Source organism: Palaemon carinicauda, chromosome 20 (genome assembly GCF_036898095.1).
Source record: "Palaemon carinicauda isolate YSFRI2023 chromosome 20, ASM3689809v2, whole genome shotgun sequence".
NCBI classification, from domain to species: Eukaryota; Metazoa; Arthropoda; class Malacostraca; order Decapoda; family Palaemonidae; genus Palaemon; species Palaemon carinicauda.
In genome coordinates this window covers 95,113,446-95,139,058 of record NC_090744.1, presented here as the reverse complement: position 1 = coordinate 95,139,058, position 25,613 = coordinate 95,113,446, and the positions used below count along the sequence as shown (strand labels likewise).

General features: G+C 34.5%; 1 protein-coding gene across 1 annotated transcript in view; it reads left to right on the top strand.

Moving 5' to 3' along the window:
• Positions 1 to 2,940: 2,940 nt before the first annotated feature.
• The window catches only part of LOC137614323 (uncharacterized), a 41,544-nt gene continuing 18,871 nt past the window's right edge, over positions 2,941 to 25,613 (top strand). The window contains exon 1 of the mRNA XM_068344080.1: positions 2,941 to 3,097. The gene's annotated coding sequence lies outside the window, so the exon portion shown is untranslated. The remainder of the gene's footprint in view (positions 3,098 to 25,613) is intronic.

The following is a 25,613-nucleotide window of genomic DNA, read 5'->3' as shown; positions in this document are numbered from 1 at the left end:
CAATGGAGGGAATGTAAACTGTATTTTTTGTGAAAATAAGGAAAAAAGATTTTATCAAATTTGTTGTTGTTTTGCCAGGAATGTAGAAAAGAAAAAGAAATAATTGAGCTTCAACAGCCCTATGAGGAAGACCTAATGAAAATAATAGATTCATTTTATTCAGTGAAAGAAATTTAGAAAAGAAAAAAGAAGTATTAGACCTGATATGGAGGAAAAGATAAAACGGTTTAAGAGAAAGATATACTATAGAGGCGCCGTTGCAAAGGCAATGCCTCGCCCCTGAACCTGAACCTGGTGCCTGCCGTGTTTCTTTTTTGTTCCACAACTCTCTGTCGTGTAAAAGGGATGACTTTTTGTTTGTTTTAAATACTGATGACATAAAAAAAAAACTAGAGTAATTAGTTACATCAATAATTACTGAAATAAATGTAGAAGTGGGTAACTGCATTTCCTGTTAGAGAGAGAGAGAGAGAGAGAGAGAGAGAGAGAGAGAGAGAGAGAGAGAGAGAGAGAGAGAGAGAGAGCCATTTCACTAAGCATCAGGTAACTCTTATTATTCCATCAGTCCCACAGCTAAGATGAACAGGAAGTATCGGGTCCTCGTCCCTGTTTGAAGGTTGAAAGGAAAAGAACAATTATCCTTGGAGCTAGGCTAGCCAACAGAAAGCAGAGGTAGCCTACACTGAAGTCTCATATGTGTTTACTACGGTAGGGTATTACTGAACTTTTTTTAATTACAAGTTCAATTTAATCTAAGAAAAAGATTGACATTGTGAACTTTCCAACGCATAACTACATGACATAGAGGTAGTAAGTTGGCCAGGGCACCAGCACCCCTTGAGATACTACGGCTAGAGAGTTATTGGATCCTTTGACTGATCAGAATACTACATTGGATCCATTTCTCTGGTTACGGCCCATTTTTTTCTTTGCCTACACATACACCGAATAATCTGGCCTATTCTTTACACATTCTCCTCTGTTCTCATGCACCTCATAACACTGAGATTGCCAGACAATATTTCTTTGCTTAAGGTGTTAACTTCCGCAATGTAATTGTTCAGTGGCCACTTTCCTTTTGGTAAGGGTAGAAGAGACTCCTTAGCTATGGTTAACAACTCTTCTACAAGGACACTCCAAAGTCAAACCATTGTTCTCTAGTCTTGGTTAGTACCCTAACCTCTGTACCATGACCTCCCACTGTCTTGGGTTAGAGTTCTCTTTCTTCAAGGTACACTCGGGCACGCTATTCTATCTTGTTTCTCTTCGTCTTGGTTTTTTATGAAATTTTTATAGTTTACATATGATAGATCTAATTTAATGTTGATGATCTTAAAATGTTCTATTTTGATTATTATTACTTCTCTTGCAGTTTATATATTTCCTTGCTTCTAGCATCCGGCTTTTCCAACTAGAGTTGTATCCTAGATAATAATAATAATAATAATAATAATAATAATAATAATAATAATAATAATAATAATAATAATAATCCCATCGTTGATCACTGATATGTTTGTACGAATGGGGCTAGGCCTAGATGCATTTTGATAGATTCAAAGATATTTGCAAGGCAGTAAACGATACTTCTGAATCTGAGCTTTTTATGTGCCAAATTGAAGATCGGGTGGAAATGGCCGAGTTTAAATGAAATCTCTCCAAAATATCAATGCAATGTAGTCCTATTTCAATTGATTGAAGAATACAAGTCACATTGCGAAAGAGTTAAACATACCATTTTCTTTAGCGGGAGATTTAATGCATAGTAGATGATTCTAAGCAAAATGAGATGCATATTATTATTATTATTATTATTATTATTATTATTATTATTATTATTACTTGCTAAGCTACTACCCTAGTTGGAAAAGCAGGATGCCCCAAGGGCTTCAACTAGAAAAATAGCCCAGTGAGGAAATGGAATAAGGAAATAAATAAACTGCAAGATAAGTAACTAACAAAAAAATAAAAATATTTCAAGAACAGTAACAACATTAGAATGAAAAAAAAAATACTTTAAGAACAATAACAACATTGAAATATTTCTTTTTTATATATTAACTATAAGTGTTGGTCATCTATTTGCTTTTATTCGGGCCATCTATCTGGACGTCTGAGTCTGACGGTCTGGACCGTGTCGGCGACTTCAGCGACATCTAAGCGGAGAGAAGGGAAACCTCTCAAGGTAATATCTTCCAATGGTCTGTTCCCCCTCTCTGTCTGAATATTTAAAAGAAGAAAAATGCCAAATCAGTCTGAGATAATAGTCTCTGAGTTTGTTTATATTCATGACAGAAATCCCCCAACTATTAATTTTTACTGCCGTTAAATATCGTGTGCCCTGAGACATGGCGGAATTCCATTACTGGAGTTGCGATATAATTATTTTTTTCCAATATACTTGCCATAGGTTTTCGTAACTTGCTTGTCAATCTCTGTATTCCTCTGAGAAGAATGAGTAATTCTATTTTCTATTGAAGCTCATAGTAAATTAATTCGTTTGAGACACTTAAGAAGACCCAGTGGTTACGAAACGACGAATATGGGCCATGGAAAGAAATGTCATTATCGTACATCATTGCCACAGGAAGACGTTTTACCTGAGGGGGGATGATTGGGGGTGACCAGAATGGGGGACCTTGAGTTGACTCCTGGTATATAAATACTTTCCACTATTTCTTTTTGAAATTTTGATTTGATCACCTAAAACTACTATTAAGATATCCTTATCAATCACTTTAATTTTTCCAATAAACTTAGTGCTCCGTGACAGAGGCAATATCTTAAAAATACGAGATTTAGCCGAATTGATTAATAAATCCAAATTGAAACTCAACGATAGGTCCCATAAGAGTTAGACCAAAGACTATATACTGAAGTATATAGTCTTTGAGTTAGACCTCATTGGGGAGGGAGGCGGATGGGGGAGGAGTTAGAGGGGTACTTGCTTATTGCTATTCAGTTTCGACGAAGTTTCTCTACTAATCTCAGTCAGTGAGTGAGACCAGAATAGATGGTGTTACTGTGTGCGTAGTGGTCTTTAATCATTGGAACGTGGATTACTTTTAAAATTTATTAGTAAATTACGTCGTTGTTGGTGAGTTATTTATAATGTTGTTTGAACAATTACTTTTGATATTTTGGCTCAGGTGGGAAGAATTCACTTGTTGTCTTTATTTTCCTATTTCGTTACGTCATAGTAGTAGGCTGATAGCTTGCTGTTAGCAATGCAGCAGTGGGAACAGCAAGATCACTTCCAAAACAGTTATACAGTAAAGAAGCTTTATTCATTTTGAGATAAAGCCATGGACTGGAAAATGGTAATTTATTTTGACTTTGGTAATCATGTATGAAATTCATGTTATCTTTAGCTTTTCTTGAATATGGCGATGAATTTAGTAACTATTTTTAATATAATTTGGATAACAATTGAGAAGGTAAGGACATTTAGGATAGGAAACAGACAATATTGTGATAGGGTGCATCCTCCAGCAAGGTAACTCTAACCTATGACATTGGAAGACCTTGGTGCAGAGGCTATAGCACTATCCAAGACTGGAGAACAATAGTTAGATTTTGGAGTGTCTTAGAAAAGCCAGTTACCAGAGCTAGAGTCTCTTCTACCTCCACCAAGTGAAAAGTAACTATTGAACAATAACTTGTTCTCATCATTTATTTATTTCCTTATTTCCTTTGCTCACTGGGTTATTTTTTTCCCATTGGAGCCCTTGGACTTATAGCATCTTGCTTTTCCAACTGGGGTTGTAACTTGGCTAATAATAAAAATAATAATAATAATAATAATAATAATAATAATAATAATAATAATAATAATAATAATAATTAGTTAACCCCGTTGATTGAAGATTTTTTTTTTCGGTTATCTGAGTGTTGTCAGGTGTATGAGAAAAGAGGAGAATGTGTATAGAATAGGCCAGATGTATGTGTAGGCAAAGAGAAAAAATGAGCCGTAACTAGAAAGGAATTCCGTGAATTAGCCGAGATAGGTTGGCCATGGCACCAGCCCCCCTCTGAGATACTATTGCTAGAGTTATTGGGTCCTTTGGTGAGACAGTACTACATTGGATCCTTCCCTCTGATTACGGTTCATTTTCCCTTTGCCTACGTATACGCCGAATAGTGTGGCATATTCTTTACATATTCTCCTGTCTTCATATACCTGCCAACACTGAAATTACTAAACAATTCCTCTCTTTAGAGGTTAACTACTGCACTGTAATTGTTTAGTGGCTACTTTCATCTTGGTAAGGGTAGAAGAGACTCTTTAGCTATGGTAAGCAGCTTTTCTGGGAGAAGGGACACTCAAAATCAAACCATTGTTCTCTAGTCTAGGGTAGTGCCATAGCCTATATGCCATGGTCTTCCACTGCCTTGGGTTAGAGATATCTTGCTTAAGGGTAGTCTGCATTCGGGCACATTATTCTATCTTATTTCTTTTCCTCTTTTGTTAGTTTTTATAATTTATTTAAGAAATATTTATTTTAATTGTCGTTACTGTTCATAAAATATTTCATTTTAATTATTAATTAATTCTCTTATTTCTTTGTTTCCTTTCCTTACTGGGCTATTTTCCCTGTTGGAGCTCTTGGTCTTATAGCATCTTGCTTTTCCAACTAGGGTTGTAGCTTAGCAAGTAATAATAATAATAATAATAATAATAATAATAATAATAATGATGATATCTGGCCAGTCAATTTAGTCAAAGGACCAAACAACTCTCTAGCGGTATTATCTCAACGGGTGACTGGAGCCTTGGCAAACTGACTGAATATTATTATTATTATTATTATTATTATTACTAGTAGTAGTAGTAGTAGTAGTAGTAGTACATAATTCTGTAATAGTAAAAAAAAAAATATAAGAACCAAAAACACAAAATCTTGAGGGTCCAAATTGGGCCGTGATGCTCTCCGTGGGTCCACACCAGGACATAAACCCGTTCACAAGAGATTCCATCTCCATAAATATTTCCAGACAATCTATAGCAACAACAGGTAAGGATTGATTAGCAACTATGACTGTGGGTACACTTCAATCTGCAAAAAGTTCATGGTCATTAGGTACCTCCTACACAGACGGCACAGCTTGCCTGCTTTTACATTAACTTCCAGGGCCTGTCTAATATCTGGTAACTTCTTTGAGTGGTGTTTCTAACTTCCTTAATTCTATGCCATTGCTTCTAAATTTTCTTAATTCCTTACAGCTAAACATACAGTATGCTTTTCATCTGCCTCACTACACAACTAACAAAGGCTATCCTTTTCATTCGTGTTTCTATGATTTGTTTTTAAAATGATCATATTCAACCTTGTTTATATTACTATTATAGCTTCCTTGGTGTTAAGTTCTCATATGCAATCTCTTCTGTCATTACTATGTACAAACCACAATTTGGTCATTTCTGCTTTCTTTTCTTCCATTTTTCTTATACATTTGCTACTTTTTTATTTCTTTTATGAGTTCTTGCTTTGTATAATTTCTTCTTCAATGTTAATATAATTCTTTGCATATTTCTGAAAAACTTTTTTGTTTTTTTCCCAACATTCCACAATGGGTCCCTCATTTGGTCGTCCACTATCTCCTTAACTAATCGTTTATCATTTGATGTTTTGAGATAACTTGTTTTCAACTGACCATATTCCCGTTTCTGCGGTTAACCCCCAATAAGGTGTGGTTATAACCTCTTCAAACATTCCTTTCATAATGTTGTACTGTATACCCTCAAGCTCTTTCATTTCTTTGTCTTTTATTACACGACATGTCTCGATATTTGCAAACATTGTAGGTAATACTACTGTTTCAGAAATCTTATTCTCACAAGCAATGCCAAATTTCCTACTGAGTTAGTCTCCATACTTCCTCTGACTTGCACCATATCCTATATTTGCTTACGGTTTACTTATGCTAAGACTATGGTTTCCCTCTCCTGAGTACCATTCTCCTTAAGTATCTATCTTCCTTTACTGTTTCCATCCTTCCATTTCTAACCACTCCATTTACTTTTCTAACTTCATGTGTTTTGTGTCTTATTACTAACACCGCTGACTTATATGGATTGCCGTTAAAAGTAAATTGTTTTCGTTCCTTCATCATCATCATCTCCTCCTAGGTCTATTGAAGTAAAGGGTCTCGATTAGGTTTCGCCAGTCATCTCTATCTTGAGCTTTTAAATCAATACTTCACCATTCCTTATCTCCTGTTAAAAGTAAATTTCTTTCGTTCCTTCATCATCATCTCCTCCTCCTAGGTCTATTGAAGTAAAGGGCCTCGATTAGATTTCGCCAGTCATCTCTATCTTGAGCTTTTAAATCAATACTTCACCATTCCTTATCTCCTGTTAAAAGTAAATTTTTTTCGTTCCTCCAAATTGCTAATAACTTTCTCTACTTTGTATCTATTGTTGCTAGGGAACTTTATATTATTTGCACAAATCAGGGCTTCTATTGTAATATTTCTAATCAAGGTTATCGTCTTCTTACTTAAGGTATTAACTTTGTCCGTGACAATTGAACACAATTTTGGTCCAAAAATTGTTCCTTGTCTTACATTTCTCTGTATATCAGACATGACTCTTAATTATCGCCTTAGTTTATATATAATCATAGCATCATGATTCCTAACCATCTTACTCAATTCTTAAATACAGTCTTTCAAGCAAAGTTCATAGAGACATTAAACATTTTACTGCATCCCCAAACCATATTATTGTTATTATTACGTTCTAAGCTACAAAACTAGTTGGAAAAGCAAGATGCTATAAGCCCAAGGGCATCAACAGGGAAAGTAGCCCAATGAGGAAAGGAAATAAGGAAATAAATAAGCTACAAGAGAAATAATTAACAATTAGAATATTTTAATAACAGTAGCAACATTAAAAGAAATCTTTCTTATATAAACTATTAAAACACAATAAAAGGCAAGAAGAAGAGAAATAACATAGAATAGTGTGCCCGAGTGTACCCACAGGCAAGAGAACTCTGCCCAAAGACAGTGGAAGACCATGGCACAAAGGCTATGGCACTACCCAAGACTAGAGAACAATGGTTTGATTTTGGAGTGTCCGCCTAGAAGAGCTGCTTACTAAAAATAAAGTCTCTTCTACCCTTACAAAGAGGAAAGTAGCCACTGACCAGTTACAGTGCAGAAGTTAACATCTTGAGTGAAGAAGAACTGTTTGGTAATCTCAGTGTTGTCAGATGTATGAAGACAGAGGTGAATGTGTAACGAATAAGTCAGAATATTCGATGTATGTACAGTATATACATAGGGAAAATGAGTCGTAACCTGAGAGAGGGATCCCATGTAGTACAGTCTGGCCAGTCAAAGGACCCAATGACTCTGTAGCGGTAGTATCTCGACGGGTGGCTGGTGCCCTGGCCAACCTACTACCTCTGTATGTTGAGTTTCCTAAATAATTATTATAATCTATAACTGCATTCGGTGTGATAAGGTGATCTGCTGTTGATTTACCTTCTATCCAACCCCAGTGAAATATTCTAATCTTGTCATTAATTTTGTCCCTAGTTTCTCAAACATCTTACTAATTGTATTCGTAATAGATAGTCCTCTTCTATCGTCTATTTCTAATCTGGTAACTTTATACTTGCCCACTGATGATATTTCTAGTTTATTCCATCTATCTGGTATTTCTATTCTCTTCACTTAAATTTATATATTCTCTCATGCTATTCTTCATGTTTTGGCCCGTGCCTTTCATCATTTTATTGTTCATTTCTTGTCTCGTGTATTATTATTCTTCTGGGATAGTATAACAGCATCTACTTATTGAGTTGTTTTCATTAATATACATTTTCTCTAATTAATGACGATCATTTTACTTCGTATGAAGACTAGCATGCACGTGAGTTTGAACAAGTAGGCTAGTCGGTGACATCACCGCTATCACACTGTGCACTGTATGCATTACACATTTTTACTTAATTTATGTGGAGTTTTCTCATTTGAATGGTCTCCCTGGCCTAGTGCTTTTCCATATGGTCATCATTTTCCAAATAAACAAACAATAAACTCCATATATTGTGTTATTGGGTTCAGCAGTGTTTATTGGAATATCTTTTTAATGACATTTGCTAGGTTTGAGGTAGTTATTACATCTTTTGGTATATGTTCTTTTATTTAGTAATAATCTTTAGGCTCTGCATGTATGGAACTATTATAACTAAATTTGCAAGCGAAAGTTCCGTACCTTTACAAATCGTCTTTGTTGATTCTGAAGCCAAAATATAGACCTATAAACCAATGAAAAGACCCGACCGTTTACATATCTAGGCCATAGCAACAGTAGCCATAAACAGTAGGCCTATGTTATCTCCTCAGTTCATTTGGTTTTTATGGGTTCCTTCGTGTAACCTAAAGAGGACAAAAGGGGCCCTAGGTTGCACAAGTTTCTTATTAGGAGGTATGGGAAGTCGCCAACGTTAGTTTTATCGTATTAGAAAGAATCTCTCTCTCTCTCTCTCTCTCTCTCTCTCTCTCTCTCTCTCTCTCTCTCTCTCTCTCTCTCTCTCTCTCTTTGAAATGGACAATTCATTTACATGACGAATATGAAGCATCTAGATTCTTTGCTTTGAACCCTGTACAACCTTTCCGATTTCGTAAAAGTTACAGCATTTCCAAATATTTACCTTAATTATTCATTGGTTATAGTTTATTACACGGTTGATTTTTTGGTTCAATTATAACTTTTACTGTATCATATCTATATAATCGATTTTTTAAGCCTTCATACTTCTACTGTATTTTAATTCCACGTGAAAATAGTATTATAGTTGCAAGTAAATATGAATGTTACGCAGGTTTTAGGATTTTGGACAAATCAAATGTGTATAATTTGGAATGTTTAAAAGGTGAATTGCTTTAGATGGACGCGCATACTTTTTTTCCGTATGATAGGTAGCTTTTCATCATCCCTGAGCCTGTACACGCTCACTTGAACAGGAATATATAATGGTGAAAAGCTTGTAATTAGAAGGGTAGGCCTAAACATCTCGTCACTTCAAAGAGTATGCTTCATTATGATTGTTAATGTATGTATACTCGAATAACCCTATTCATTCTATTGTTTCATTTTGATAATAAAAAGTTAACATTCAAAAACTAATGTTCTATATTTTATGGCAATACAGTTACTTCGTTTTTCGATAGCTTTCGTCTGTGTTGAGTAATGTGCCTTATCTGAAATAAGGGGAGTCTATATGTTTTCAGCATTCAGAAATGGTGACGTCCAAAAGAACACCAGGCAATGTTCACTGCTACTTTTTGACATTTTAACTCCTCAAAGATAGATTCATGTGTGAAATCTACTATAACAATGTATGACACATGCATCTACACTCGAGAGCAACACGTCTAGTCTCATAAATAAACTGCGCCATTTGATAATTTTGCAAGATTATGCCTACATTTATATAATTGTAGTTGTATGTAATGAAAAGAAAGTGGAATTTGGGAGACGATTGTAATGTACAAGAATAATGAATATTAAATTTATGCATTCACTTTTGTATAAATTGTAATGATACAATACAAGCATTTGTAGGAATATACATTTAAACCCGTACAGACGTTTGATTTTGGAAGTAAAAAGGGAAAAAATAACTCTTCCGCCTGGTCTCTGACGAGAGAGAGAGAGAGAGAGAGAGAGAGAGAGAGAGAGAGAGAACGCGCTTTTATCATATATGATGATCACTACAATAGTAGGCTCAATTGGATATTGTAAAGAGTGGACCTCAAGGCCCGAAAGATATTTTTTCTATAAAATCCCATCATGTTTATTTTCATTCCACTAATATCTTTTAGCATATGGCTGATAACAACCACAGCCTATCTATCTATCTATCTATACATTATGTTTATATATCGATACAATTTTTAATCCCTGTTATGGATATTAATCTTTGGCTCCATCGTTCTTTTAGTTCTTTTTGCAAGTTGCATAAAATGTTTCATAATTCTGACCATCCTTTGCATTGAGATTTTCTCAGATTGTACCATCCTCACGTAAAATATAGGCATTAAGTTAAATCCAGCAATCTTCCTTTCTCCATCATACGGCTCAATACTACACAGTATTCTAAAAGTATTATTCCAGCTGTCACCAGTTTGTGGAGTGATCCTCTTAATCCAAAAGTTAAAACTTGCTGCAAATGCTTTGATGTTGAACAAGTTCATATAAGACATCTAATTTAACGTTGTTACAGATAAAAAGAAAAAATTAATTATTTATCATTACTTCTCACATAAAGTTTATTTATTTCCTTTCCTCACTAGGCTACATGTTGCAGAGCCCTAGGGCTTGTAGCCTCCTGCTTTTCCAACTTTGGTTGTAGCCCGGCTAGTACTAATAATAGTAATATCTTTCATCTACATGTAATATGTCTCCCACATTTTAACACACGTCTTTCAAGTCACCGCAAACAGAATGAGATGTAAGAGACGAGACAGAAAGAGATTTACGATTTGATAATACAGAAAGAGAAGCTACCATTAGCGACACATCAACTGCAGTTTCGATAATCTCTTGGCTTTGATTAGAAATTGTCATATATCAGTCAGGAATCATACAAGTTCCTTCGACAGGCGAAGAAGGACCTGAGCACGACGCCTCTAGCAGCAGCAAGATTTGCCGGTCACAGGGGATGGTTAAAATGTCGGTCGAAGCGGAGAGAATGCTGTGCCCTTGGGGGGAGATAAGAAGATAGAACAGAAAGGCCAAAGAATAAGAATGATTAAAAAACTAAGGGGCAAAAACACGTTTGCCTGCTTCACATTGTCCTTTTGTTTAGTCATTTTCTCTCTCATGATATAGTAGCAAGAGTCGTGGTGTTACTGGACTTGGTCTAGGAAATCATAGCCTTTGTCCAGTTCTTTCTCGCAAGAAAATGTCCTTTGGTCTGATTATTTTTCGAGGCACGTGTCACCTCCAAGTGATTTATTCATTATCAAAACTGTTTCTCTTTCTTCATGTTTAAGCGTAGTAAACATGTTCTATTTTTTTAAGTAAATAATGTTGATATGCTCAGTTACATAAATAAGGATCTAAACTCTCTTTGCAGACTAATATTTTATATCCTGGGGTCATTGGTGGGGAATATTCAAATGGTTCTTTTTTTGTTTGCTTAAATTTTGTCTGATAACTTTAGAAATTAGTGTTTATTAAGGAAACTATTATTCTCAAACCGGGTTATTACTGAAATAAGTTGGCGTCATTATATATTTAGCTAGTTGCTTATTTATAATATTGCTAATATTTAAACTTTTTTATGTTCGTCGTTAATATTCTTTATGTGGAAAACGCCGTTTCAGTGAATTTTACGTAATAAAGACACCAATGAAATTATTGATAAATTCTAAGATAATTTTCTAGTCTACGTTTTTTTTTTTTTTTTTTTTTTTTTTTTTTTTTTTTTTTTTTTTTTTTTTTTTTTACTGGGTACGGTTTACTATCTATAGGAAGGACTGAAAATAATTATACCTACCCTACACATGATCAATTTTTTCGTCAATTAATTGATATCAATTTATTGACGTCAATGAATTGATGGAGAAATTGACCGTGTGTAGGGGACATTGATATAAATTTAATTGAAACAATTTCAGTGAATCAATTCATTGAGAGATCAAAGATCCTTTGATCTTTATTGATGGGTCTTCAATAAAATTTCGTCCAGAGCAAGCACTATTCCTAGAGCCACAGATGCTTTCATCTCGAAGTTATGAATCAAACTGAAAATTGAAGTAAAATCATTGACCGTATGTAGGCACAGTGATTTCCTCCGTTTCATTGTCGTTAATAAATTAATATCAGTTGACGAAAATAGAATGTATAGCGCGTTTTGCTGGTGGATATGTCTTAATTAATATTAGAACTCATAGCATGGCTGTTACAAATATTTGAATATTTATCAGTATTTCAAAGACCTGCAAAGGTCAGCTTTAAGCCCATCTATATATGTGTTGGTCTTGGATGTGTTAATTGAAGGGATCAGAAATGAAGAGTTGTGAGATTTGCTAAACGCAGATGATTTGGTGATTACCAATGGAAATGAGGAAGACTTAGAGTGGAAAAATACTTTGGAAAGTTGTGGTTTGAGGGTGAAAGTGGATAAGACTGAAGCCATGGTTAACAGTAAGGAAATTAGGGACAGGATAGTCATACATGAAAGTAGAGGAGCACTTCTAAAACAGGTAGAACCATTTAGATACTTGGGATCTACTATAAATCAGGAGGGAGGATGTGAGGCTGAAGTTGAGTATAGGATAAAAGCATCTTTTGGAAGTGGAGGGAGGTAGTAGGAGTGGTATGTGATAGGAAAATACCATTTAAGCTAAGAGGTAAGATCTACAACACAGTAATAAGACCAGTGTAAATGTATGGATCAGAAACTTGGGCTTTAAAACAAGAAGAGGAAACAAAGCTTGAGAGAAAAGAGATGATAATGCTAAGGTGGGATTATGGGAATATCACTGCTTGAAAGATTGGAAAATGATGAAATAAGAAGAATGGCACATGTTCAGCCCAACCTCTTGTGATATTTCATGGATTCTGGTAAGCAAGCATTGCAAATCCTGTGGTGTTCTGCTAACAAGGACAACATCATCAGCATACTCTAGGTCTCCTATCCTATCATCAATCCAGTCCAATCCTTCTCCACTATCTCTGACTGTTCTATGCATTACAGAATCCATAAAGAGGATAAACAACATAGGTGACAACACATTCCCTTGGAGTACTCTGGTATTCACTGGAAATTCATTTGATAATACTCCATTAACATTAACTTTGCACTTGTTATGCTCATGAACAGACTTAATCAAATTTACATATTTAGGAGGAATTTCATAATAACGCAGGACTCCACAAAATTTGCCGATGCACACTATCAAAGGCTTTTTCATAGTCCACAAATGCCATCAAAGTTTCTATATTCTACGCATTGTTGTACAACATGTCTCAAAATGAAAATTTGATCAGTGCAACTTCTACCTTTTCTAAATCCTGCTTGTTCGTCTCTCAGCTTTCCATCAATCTTTCTCTTCAGTCTCTTTAGAATAAGCATACTATATATTTTCATAACAACTGATGTAAGTGTTATGCCTCTGTAATTATTGCAATCAGTCAGATCTCCTCTTTTTTGGTATTTTTACCAACACTCCTAACTCCTATTCATCAGGTTTTGCCTCTTCATGCCACATTCTACAAAATAATCTTGTAAGTAGTCTGGGAGTTACTTCATTTTCGGCCAGTATCATCTCGGGAGTTACTCCATCGTATCCAGGGGCTTTTGCATCTCTTTATTTTTTTTAGGATAGCTTCGACTTCAAACACTGAATTCATTCATGGGCACATCAAGGTCTTTATTAGCTTCAGGTATAGCAATCAAATTATTCCCTTCATATCTCCTATTCATGACCTCACTAAAGTGTTCCATCCAACGTTGTCTTTCTTCATCTTCTGTTATTATGATAGCTCCATCTCTCTTTTTGATGGGTATGTGTTTCTTCTTCTTTGCCCCAGTCGAGATTTCATTAATAATTCTATGAGCAATTCTTACACCATAGCCACTTACTGAATTCATAGCTTTGTCAGCCTCATATGCCTTACTGTCTAAATATTCTCTCCAGTCATTACTGGCTTTTCTTTTGACCTCACTATCAATACTGGAATACTTAGCATGCTCTACCTTGAAAACTTTCAACAATCAATTTCGGCCTTTGTCTCCTTTTTATAGTATCCAAAGTATCATTTGATATCCATGGCTTTCTCCTTGTAACTGCATGTCCCAAGACTTCACTACCAACTGACTGATATATATTCTTAATATCTCACCACTCTTTATTAATTGTCAGTTCTTCGTCTCTTAAAGTGTCTAAGAATGCAAATCGATTCCTACATCCAATTGCATATGTTTCTCTGTGCTCTTCTTCTAAAACCTTAGTTGTATCAAACCTAGGTATTCTATCCATCTTCTGTTCGGATCTTTCAGTTTTAATTTCAGTGTGGCTGTGAGGAGCTGGTGATCACCACTGATATCTGCACCTCTATAGCTTCTTGCATTTCTCAGAGTCCCCCTTCTCTCTTTATTAATGGCAATGTGATCTATCTGATTTTTGTAATTGCCACGTGGTGAAGTTCATTTATACTTGCGAATGTTCTTGTGTTGAAAAAGAGTACCTCTAATGACAAGATTGTTTGCTGAACAGAAATTTATGAAATGTGCTCATTTGCATTTGAAACTTAGCCAAGACCCTCGACACCCATCACATTCTCTATCCCTTGATTACTTCTGCCTACTTTAGCATTGAATTCGCCAATCACAATTTTCATATCTCTCTCTGGGATCTCATGTATTACACTCTGCAGTTCTTCATAGTATTTATCTTTTCTTTCTTCAGGGGAATCATTTGTTGGGGCATAGCAAACTATAATATTCATATTGCAATGCTTTGATTTGAACTTTGTTCGTAACAATCTACTATTTACAGCCCTCCTCTCGGTTAATGCCTTTTATGCTCTTGGTGTCATCATCATTCCTACTCCTTCTCTTCCAACTTCATCCTTGGTCCTTTAGACCAAGGATGCCTCAGACATGTCCTTCCTCTTTCGTCTCTTTATGGTCTTTTGCCAGTCTATGCCCGCAAACATCCTTAATTCGTCGATCCATCGTCTTCTCTTCCTTTCCCTGCTTCTTTTACAATCTCTAGGGACCTATTTTCATTCTCTTAATGTTCATCTATTGTCTGTCCTTCTCATTATATGTTCTGTCTACGTGTATTTCTATTTCTTACATGTTTGAATATCCTCTTCATTAGTTTGCTCTCGTATCCATGTTGCTCTTTTTCTGTCTCTAAGTGTTATTCCTATCATTATTCTTTCCATAAATTTTTGAGTTGTAACTAGCTTAGGTTTTAAGGCTTTAGTAAGGATCCAAGGTGCTGATGCATAAATTAATACTGGTGGGTCCATTTCATGAAATACTTAGCCCTTACTGATATATACTGTACAATGAAGAAGCTAAATGGTATATTGCAGATTTACACTAGAGGAAGACAAGAAATGAAGAAAATATATATTATCCATTTATGTGGTTGATATTTACATCTATTAAAGTCATGTATGTTAGTGATAATTGATCACACACACACACACACACAGATATATATATATATATATATATATATATATATATATATATATATATATATATATATATATATATATATATATATATATATATATATATATATATATGTGTGTGTGTGTGTGTGTGTGTATGTGTGTGTGTGTGTATGATCAATTGTCATTAACACACGTGACTTTAATAGATGTAAATATCATCCTCACGAGGGATTCAATATAAATATCCACTGAAAAATCTTTCATGATAAATGCTTCTGGCGGGGCAGAGGACTGATAATCTGATAGATAGGACATTATCTTTTTAACGGTTTGGCGTAAGGACGTAGACCCAAGGCTTGCTGTATAATAAACGTGGCACGCCACTTTCTTAGACATTATTATTATTATTATTATTATTATTATTATTATTATTATTATTATTATTACTTGCTAGGCTACAACCCTAGTTGGAAAAGCAGGATGCTATAAGCCCAGGGGCTCCAGAAGGGAAAATAGCCCTGTGAGGAAAGGAAACAAGGGAAAATTAAATATTTCAAGAACCGTAACAATATTGAAATAAATGTTTTCTTTATAAACTATGAAAACTTTAGCAAAACAAGAGGAGGAGAAAGAAGATAGAATAGTGTGTACAAGTGTACCCTCAAGAAAGAGAACTCTACCCCAAGATAGTGGAAGACCATGTAGTAGGTTGGCCTGGGCACCAGCCACCCATTGAGATACTACCGCTAGAGAGTTATAAGGTCTTTTGACTGGCCAGACAGTAGTACATTGGATCCTTCTCTCTGGTTACGGTTCATTTTCCTTTTGTCTACACATACATGCACACACACACACACACACATACACACCGAATAGTTTGGCCTATTCTTTACATATTCTCCTCTGCCTCATAAGCCTGACAACACTGAGATTACCAAACAATTCTTCTTACTGCACTGTAATTGTTCTGTGGCCACTTTAATCTTTTTAAGGGTAGAAGAGAGACTTCAGCTATGGTAAGCAGCTCTTCTAGGTGGGCACTCCAAAATCAAACCATTGTTCTCTAATTTTGGGTAGTGCCATAACCTCTGTACCATGGTCTTCCACTGTCTTGGGTTAGAGTTCTCTTGCTTGAGGGTGCACTCGTGCATACTATTCTATCTTAATTCTCTTCCTCTTGTTTTGTTAAAGTTTTTATAGTTTATATAGGAGATATTTATTTTAATGTTGTTGATCTTAAAATATTTTATTTTTCTTCGTTTCCTTTCCTTACTGAGCTATTTTCCCTGTTGGAGCCCCTAGGCTTATAGCATCTTGCTTTTCCAACTAGGGTTGTTGGTTAGCAAATAATAATGATAATAATGATACAGAGGGTATGACACTACCCAAGACTAGAGAACAATGGTTTGATTTTGTAGCTAGACTATAGTTTGATACTTGAGATCCTGTTATGGTCATTTCTTTAATTATTATTATTATTATTGTTGTTGTTGTTGTTGTTGTTGGTAATGTTATCTCAGCATCAGGAAATTGGAGACTTCGATTGTGTAGAACTGGTGATCAACAAAAGTGTTGAAGAGAATAGCTCTCTCTCTCTCTCTCTCTCTCTCTCTCTCTCTCTCTCTCTCTCTCTCTCTCTCTCTCTCTCTCTCTCCTAACAGCGGAAACGTATCACTAGCATTGCGAAACTAACGTTAGAACACTAAGCTGAACTTGGCCAAACTTAACTCGAGTAAAGTATCCTAAATTAGTAAAGAACCGAGTTATGAAATAATTGATATAAATATAAAGAAATGGTCGAATAATGAATATAGTGATTCATACTGAGGTTTGATTATTTCACAAATTCATTATTTATTTGAGTAAGAGCTTTTCGTTGAACCTCCTTCGTCTAGTTTCTTGAAGGATAACTATATTATTATTATTGATTATTTTCCTAAAAAAAAAAAAAAAAGGGTAATTCCCATATTTGACCTCACGCGGGCACCTGGGCCTTTCCCGTCACACCTCCATATTCGTGGGACGGTTCAAGGATATGACTCAAGCCAGGGTGTGTTTCATAAGTTATGTGGAAATATAAATATGACATTTACCTTTTTTGTTTTGTTTCATTAAGTTGTGTGGAAATATTAATATGACATTAATTTTTTTTTTGTTTCATTAAGTTATGTGGAAATATAAATATGACATTTACCTTTTTTTTCATTATGTGGAAATATAAATATGACATTTACATTTTTTTGTTTTGTTTCATTAAGTTATGTGGAAATATAAATATGACATTAATTTTTTTTTGTTTCATTAAATTATGTGGAAATATAAATGACATTAATTTTTTTTTGTTTCATTAAGTTATGTGGAAATATAAATATGACATTAATTTTTTTTTTGTTTCATTAAATTATGTGGAAATATAAATGACATTAATTTTTTTTTGTTTCATTAAGTTATGTGGAAATATAAATATGACATTAATTTTTTTTTTGTTTCATTAAATTATGTGGAAATATAAATGACATTAATTTTTTTTTGTTTCATTAAGTTATGTGGAAATATAAATATGACATTAATTTTTTTTTTGTTTCATTAAATTATGTGGAAATATAAATGACATTAATTTTTTTTTTGTTTCATTAAGTTATGTGGAAATATAAATATGACATTAATTTTTTTTTTGTTTCATTAAATTATGTGGAAATATAAATGACATTAATTTTTTTTTGTTTCATTAAGTTATGTGGAAATATAAATATGACATTTACCTTTTTTTTCATTATGTGGAAATATAAATATGACATTTACATTTTTTTGTTTTGTTTCATTAAGTTATGTGGAAATATAAATATGACATTAATTTTTTTTTGTTTCATTAAATTATGTGGAAATATAAATGACATTAATTTTTTTTTGTTTCATTAAGTTATGTGGAAATATAAATATGACATTAATTTTTTTTTTGTTTCATTAAATTATGTGGAAATATAAATGACATTAATTTTTTTTTGTTTCATTAAGTTATGTGGAAATATAAATATGACATTAATTTTTTTTTTGTTTCATTAAATTATGTGGAAATATAAATGACATTAATTTTTTTTTGTTTCATTAAGTTATGTGGAAATATAAATATGACATTAATTTTTTTTTTGTTTCATTAAATTATGTGGAAATATAAATGACATTAATTTTTTTTTGTTTCATTAAGTTATGTGGAAATATAAATATGACATTAATTTTTTTTTTGTTTCATTAAATTATGTGGAAATATAAATGACATTAATTTTTTTTTGTTTCATTAAGTTATGTGGAAATATAAATATGACATTAATTTTTTTTTTGTTTCATTAAATTATGTGGAAATATAAATGACATTAATTTTTTTTTGTTTCATTAAGTTATGTGGAAATATAAATATGACATTAATTTTTTTTTTGTTTCATTAAATTATGTGGAAATATAAATGACATTAATTTTTTTTTGTTTCATTAAGTTATGTGGAAATATAAATATGACATTAATTTTTTTTTTGTTTCATTAAATTATGTGGAAATATAAATGACATTAATTTTTTTTTGTTTCATTAAGTTATGTGGAAATATAAATATGACATTAATTTTTTTTTTGTTTCATTAAATTATGTGGAAATATAAATGACATTAATTTTTTTTTGTTTCATTAAGTTATGTGGAAATATAAATATGACATTAATTTTTTTTTGTTTCATTAAGTTATGTGGAAATATAAATATGACATTAATTTTTTTTTGTTTCATTAAGTTATGTGGAAATATAAATATGACATTTACCTTTTTTATTTCATTAAGTTATGTGAAAATATAAACATGACGGATGGATGGAGTGAAGAAAGCTCTGGGTGATAGGAGGATAGATGTGAGAGAGGCAAGAGAGCATGCTAGGAATAGGAATGAATGGCGATTGATTGTGACGCAGTTCCGGTAGGCCCTGCTGCTTCCTCCGGTGCCTTGGATGACCGCGGAGGTAGCAGCAGTAGGGGATTCAGCGTTATGAAGCTTCATCTGTGGTGGATAACGGGGGAGGGTGGGTTGTGGCACCCTAGCAGTACCAGCTGAACTCGGTTGAGTCCTTAGTCAGGCTGGGAGGAACGTAGAGAGGAGACGCCCTCTTTTTTGTTTCATTTGTTTGATGTCGGATTCCATTCCTTGCTATTTTATCCCTGTTGGAGCCCTCGGGCTTATAGCATCCTGCTTTTCCAACTAGGGTTGTAAAATAATAATGATGATAATAATAATCATGCCTATAATATAAAAGTTATTTACATTTCTCTTGCTTGAGGGTACACTCGGGAACACTATTCTATCTTATTTCTCTTCCTCTTGTTTTGTTAAAGTTTTTATAGTTTATATAGGAAATATTTATTTTAATGTTACTGTTTTTATTTTTCTTAGTTTCCTTTCCTCACTGGGCTATTTTCCCTGTTGGAGCCCTTAATCTTATATCATCCTGCTTTTCCAACTAGGGTTGTAGCTTAGCAAGTAATAATAATAATAATAATAATAATAATAATAATAATGTAACACATATTTGAACAACGTCCTACATTTCGTACCCTTAATTTCATGGTGGTGTCATTAATTCTTAAGTTGTCTGCCTTTCTAAAGTCAAGATAACAAACAGGTTTGTTTGCAACAAACAATACGATGAATGTACGTGACACTGAAAGTGTTGGTGTTTCGAGGTTATGTTAGCCCCCCCCCCCTCTCTCTCTCTCTCTCTCTCTCTCTCTCTCTCTCTCTCTCTCTCTCTCTCTCAGACAAGTTAAATGGCGAAAAGCAAGTAGGCTGTTTAAAAATGAAGTTTTCTTTTCCCATAGTTTCTTCATTTCTATCGTTCTTTTAGTCTAGATCTGTAATATACCCTATAGCTTCTCCATTGTCTATATCAGTAAGGTCTAAATACTTGAAGTATATAAGATAATATTCTGACAAACACTTCTCTAGTGTGTTTCTGCATCCAGCCTTTAACAGATGGGTGGTCATACCTGTTTCTCCAACGCCGATACTGAAGCCCGCGACCAGTTTTTCCCCCTCTTCGCTTCATTTTCTTTGTGTTTCGCTGAACGATTTTAAGCTATTTTGACATTAAAAAAAACCTCTCGAGTGCGGACGAGATTCATTAAGAGACCAGGACGCCTGTAAACGAGCTTTTTATATAGAATTTCATATTCTTTGTCATATAACAATGAGACTATAGCTAGCTTCATGCGTTGTAGTTAAAGTCAGTCTAGGATGTTATCGATGGTGACGTCACATCCTTTTGAGTGGTGTTTTGACTCTATTTCCTGCCACGGAGAATAATCTTTCATGTCATGTTCTCATATTGTTAGCGGCTGCGCTTTCATGTATTTATTTGTAAAACATCGTGATGTTGTTATGTATGTGTCCTCGGTCCATTCTCTGCACCCTGTTCGTAGGTTAAGGTTATCAACTGTGATTATGCACATGGTTCAATGGTTGCTCTTGGTGTTGTTCGATACTCCCTATTTTGCATGAATTTTTCAATGTATATTTTACTCACAAGTTTTCGGATGAGCCTAATGTAGTTGGCATACTAATTCTTTTACAATAGAGAGAGAGAGAGAGAGAGAGAGAGAGAGAGAGAGAGAGAGAGAGAGAGAGAGAGAGAGAGAGAGAGAGAGAGAGAGAACGAACTTTTGAGGCCTTCAGAAGTTGTAGCGTATAACATCTTAATGGCTGTCACACCCTTGTCCTTGACTCATTTACCGGACCAGTCTGAGAATACCATCTGAAAATCGTGCTTCAAACGGTATATACACCACAGCATGTTATATTCAGCTTATTTTCACTCTGTGTCTGGCTAAAGTTACGTTAATAGGTAGGTCTACGGTTGAGTTCCTGCCAGTCATTGAGAAGACGATACCTCAGTGGATTTACAGTCACCTTAATGGATTTAGAGGATTACCTTCATGAGTTTGGAGGATTACTTTATTGGGTTTAGAGGATTACCTCATTTTATATTATAGAGAATTGAACAAGTATATCGATGGATTTATAGAATTACATTAATGGATTCATAGGATTATTGCTATGTATTAAAAAAGTATCTTAAGGGATTTATAAAATTAAGATGGATTCATAGGATTATTTCTATGGATTAAACAAGTATCTTATTGGATTTATAGAATCACCTCAATGAAGTACACAATCATTTCAATGGATTTGGAGGATTAGGTCTTCATTATGTAGACGATTAAATCGATGGATTAAATGTATTTAAAGACATAACAACACGACATAATAATTAACAAATGATTATTTAACAAAGGCGCCAATCATGTAATACATTAACATACTGGAAATAGAGATATTTTTGTTGAATTATGAAAACAGTAGTTGTATTACATCACGTTCATCTTCGAGGGACGAAATGTGCAAGAAGGAGGAAAGGTATATAAGTAATCAATAAGAATTCAGAGAGAAGAGAGAGAGAGAGAGAGAGAGAGAGAGAGAGAGAGAGAGAGAGAGAGAGAGAGAGAGAGAGAGAGAGGTTTCATCCCGTTGTTTATTATTATTATTATTATTGTTGTTATTCGCCAAGCTATAACACTCGTTAGAAAAGAAGAAGAATACAAGAACAGGGATACATGAATCTTTTGAGTAAGAATAGACACTCCCGTCAGTTTTACTTCTCTATCTGTATCTCAACCCTGTCTGCAACCCACACCGGTCGGCTAACACCTATAGTCCATATCTTTTAGCGAGGCAGATTTGCACCGACTCGCAGCGGTGCCCTTTTAGCTCGGAAAAGTTTCCTGATCGCTGATTGGTTGGACAAGATAATTCTAACCAATCAGCGATCATGAAACTTATCCGAGCTAAAAGGGCACCGCTGCGAGTCGGTGCAAATATGCCTCGCTAAAAGAAATGGACTATAGGTACACAATGTCCTGCTTAGGTGAACTAAGGTAGTCTCAGTTTTTAGGACGCGCCCACCTGAGAGTGTGATGTTTTGGGTGACATTACAAATCTCCGTAATTACAGTAAGCAGTGCTTATAGTGCTCCTCACGTAGCGCGCTGTAACATAAATGGTCTTTGCAGCGTTTCGTTGACCCGGGGCTGAACCCACCTTTAAGCCCTCTACCTGGCCTAGGTTCCCAGCTTCAATTCTTCCAACTTAGTTCTAATCTCCAGCTTTTACTTCATAATGTATCGGACGGATTTTTCCCCAGTGGCACTTCGATCCGTTTATGGTCAAACTCACAAGTATGATAACAATAAAATACAAAACCAGTACGAACCAGTCTGAAAGGAATGTGAAATGGCATCTTGACCGTTAACGCTACACTGAAAAGATCTTGTCATTAACTGAGAGTCTCCAGGACCCAAAGTGGAAGTAGAAGAAGCGTTGTTAAAGTTGGCTGTTTGTGACAAGGAATTGTTTCAGACTTCCCAGTTAGATATCTCACTAGTGTGCTAAATACGTCAAGGACTTGGGTTGGTCAAATGCTAAATATTCTGCCAAATGGTAACTTGTTATTATTAAAAGTGGGAGATTGACTAGACTAATGTGTCACGTTTACTTGCATTTACTCTTCGAGTGCTGAGATGAAGAGAGTAATTAAACTCTTTCGTAAAATCTCAATGGAACGAAATAATTGTAGAATTAGAATTGAAGTTATATTACATAAAGTTATAAAAATAAGTTTTATAAAGTTTTACTAGTTTCGTATACAAATTTACAGCTCTGTGAGGTGAAAATGTTTAAAGGTGTATCATTTTTGTGAGCTGAAAATGTTTAAAGGTGTATCATTTTTGTGAGGTGAAAATGTTTAAAGGTGTATTATTTTCTAATTTCGCCATTGTTAACCATAGTTTTTGCTACGATATTTTACTGAAACCAATCATTTAATCTCTCAAACTTAAGACTGAAGAAGCCCACAAGTTGAACCAGGTGTCTTCTCAAATGAAATAAGTCCAACCTAACTGGAAGGTGAATGCCCAAAGGGTCCTCTCTACCGTCATTCCATTCTGCCAACGTCTTAGAAAGTACCATTTGAACTAGACCAAGAGCACGGTCTACTGTAGCTTTAGAAGGCGAAGACGATTCCATTGATTTTCGTGATATAATCAATAAGATGAAGAAAGAAAGGGATGCTCATGACATATAGGCTAAGTTAACGCCAGGGGACTGAGGTCATAAAATAATACGATTTTAGTGAGGTGCTTTCGTTTCGTAGAGGCTACGTATGATATTCGTTCGGAGTTAATATTAACTCTCTCTCTCTCTCTCTCTCTCTCTCTCTCTCTCTCTCTCTCTCTCTCTCTCTCTCTCATTGTCAGTAAAAGCTGACGAATATAACGCAAAAGCACAAACGGGTGCTTTTGATTATCTGTTCAACCTACAGATTTCCTTGCGAAATCATAAAATCGACTTACCGCATAATTTTGACCTGCCGAACAAGAACGGGTGTAAACTGCAGGAACCAGTGTCTAGATGGGTCTTTGCAGGATCAAACAGATTTGTTTATTGAATAAAAAAAAAAAAATCCTTTCCGTATCTATAAAATCAAGTTATAGGTAGTGGGTTGGCCAGGGTACCAGCCACCCGTTGAGATACTACTGCTAGAGAGGTATTGGGTCGTTTGACTGGCCAGACAGAACTACATTGGATCCTTCTCTCCAGTTACGTATCGTTTTCCTTTTGGCTTCACATACACCGAATAGTCTGTTCTATTCTTTACATAATCTCTTCTGTCCTTATACACCTGACATCACTGAGATTACCAAACAGTTCTTTGCTCAAGGAGTTAACTACTGCCATGTTATTGTTCAGTGGCTACTTTCCTCTTGGTAAAGGTAGAAGAGGTAGTAGGTTGACCAGGCCACTGAGACACTACAGCTAGAGAGTTATTAGGTCCTTGGCCAGACATCACTAAATTGGATCCCTCTCTCTGGTCACGGCTTTTTGACTTTGCTTACAATTATACCAAATAGTCTGGCATATTATTTCCACATTCTCCTCTGTCCTCATACACCTGACAACACTGAGGTTAACAAGCAATTCTTCTCTCAAGGGGTTAACTACGGCAGTGCAATAGTTCAGGGGTTACTTTCCTCTTGGTAATGGTAGAAGAGACTCTTAAGCTATGGTAAGCAGCTCTTCCAGAAGAACACTCCCAAATCAAATCATAATTCTCTAGTCTTGGGTAGTGCCATAGCCTCAGTACGATGGCCGTGTAGTCTTGGATTGAAGTTCTCTTGATTATTTTTTTAATTTCTATATTTTACATATAAAGATCTAATTTAATGATACTGTTCTTAAAATATTTTATTTTCATTGTATTTAAATTTTATTGTAGTTCAATTATATCCTTTTTTCCTTTCCTCACTTGACTATTTTTCCCTGTTGGAGGCCTTGGCCTTAAAGCATCTTGCTTTTCCAACTAGGGTTATAGCTTAGCTTGTAATAATAATAATATTAATAATAATAATAATAATAATAATAATAACTATGGTAAGCAGTTCCTCTAGAAGAAGGACACTCCAAAATCAAACCATTGTTCTCTAGTCTTGGTTAGTGCCATAACCTCTGTACCATGATCTTCCACTGTCTTTAGGTAGAGTTCTCTTGCTTGAGGGTACACTCGGGCACACTATTCTATCTTATTTCTCTTCCTCCTGATATGTTTTGAAGTTTTGTATAGCTTATATAAGAAAGATTTATTTTAATGTGACTGTTCTTAAAATATTTTATTTTAATTGTTAATTACTTCTCTTATAGTTTTCTTATTTCCTTTCCTCACAGGGCTGTTGGAGCCCCTGGGCTTATAGCATCCTACTTTTCCAACTAGGGTTGTAGCTTAGCAAGTAATAATAATAATAATAATAATAATAATAATAATAAATGTTAAATCCAGGTTATGGCAGTCCTTCGAAAACGGAAAAAAGTTTTCAGTTTTTCTTGAAAGTCTGTACTGTATATTATCAATCCATCTGACAAGTGCGAATTATTATGCAATCTTTGGACAACTTATTTCAAAACTCGAACCCAAAGTCAGATTCTACATTATGGAAATCAATAGGACCAAAAAAAAAAGTAATGACAGGTATAACTCCTCATTATTGAGATGAGATATATTCGGTTTCACATTTATCTTGATTTGACCTTTTTGGCTTAACAACCGTGGCACTTTAAAGTTCGAACGTATATGCGTTGAACAGGCTGACATTAATAGCTCTTCATATTTTATATATTTTATATATGTTTTAACTTTGTTACTCGTCTCGAGATGCGCATTGAATCCTTTAAATACTTGCACATATTAGTGAGTGTATATATGTATATTTATATTTATATTGTATGCATATTCATTAATTTCTTCACTACAGAAACCACATGCACGTGGCTTGAAATGTGTCAAGGTAAAAGTCGTGCCCCTTCTCAAATAGTCTCT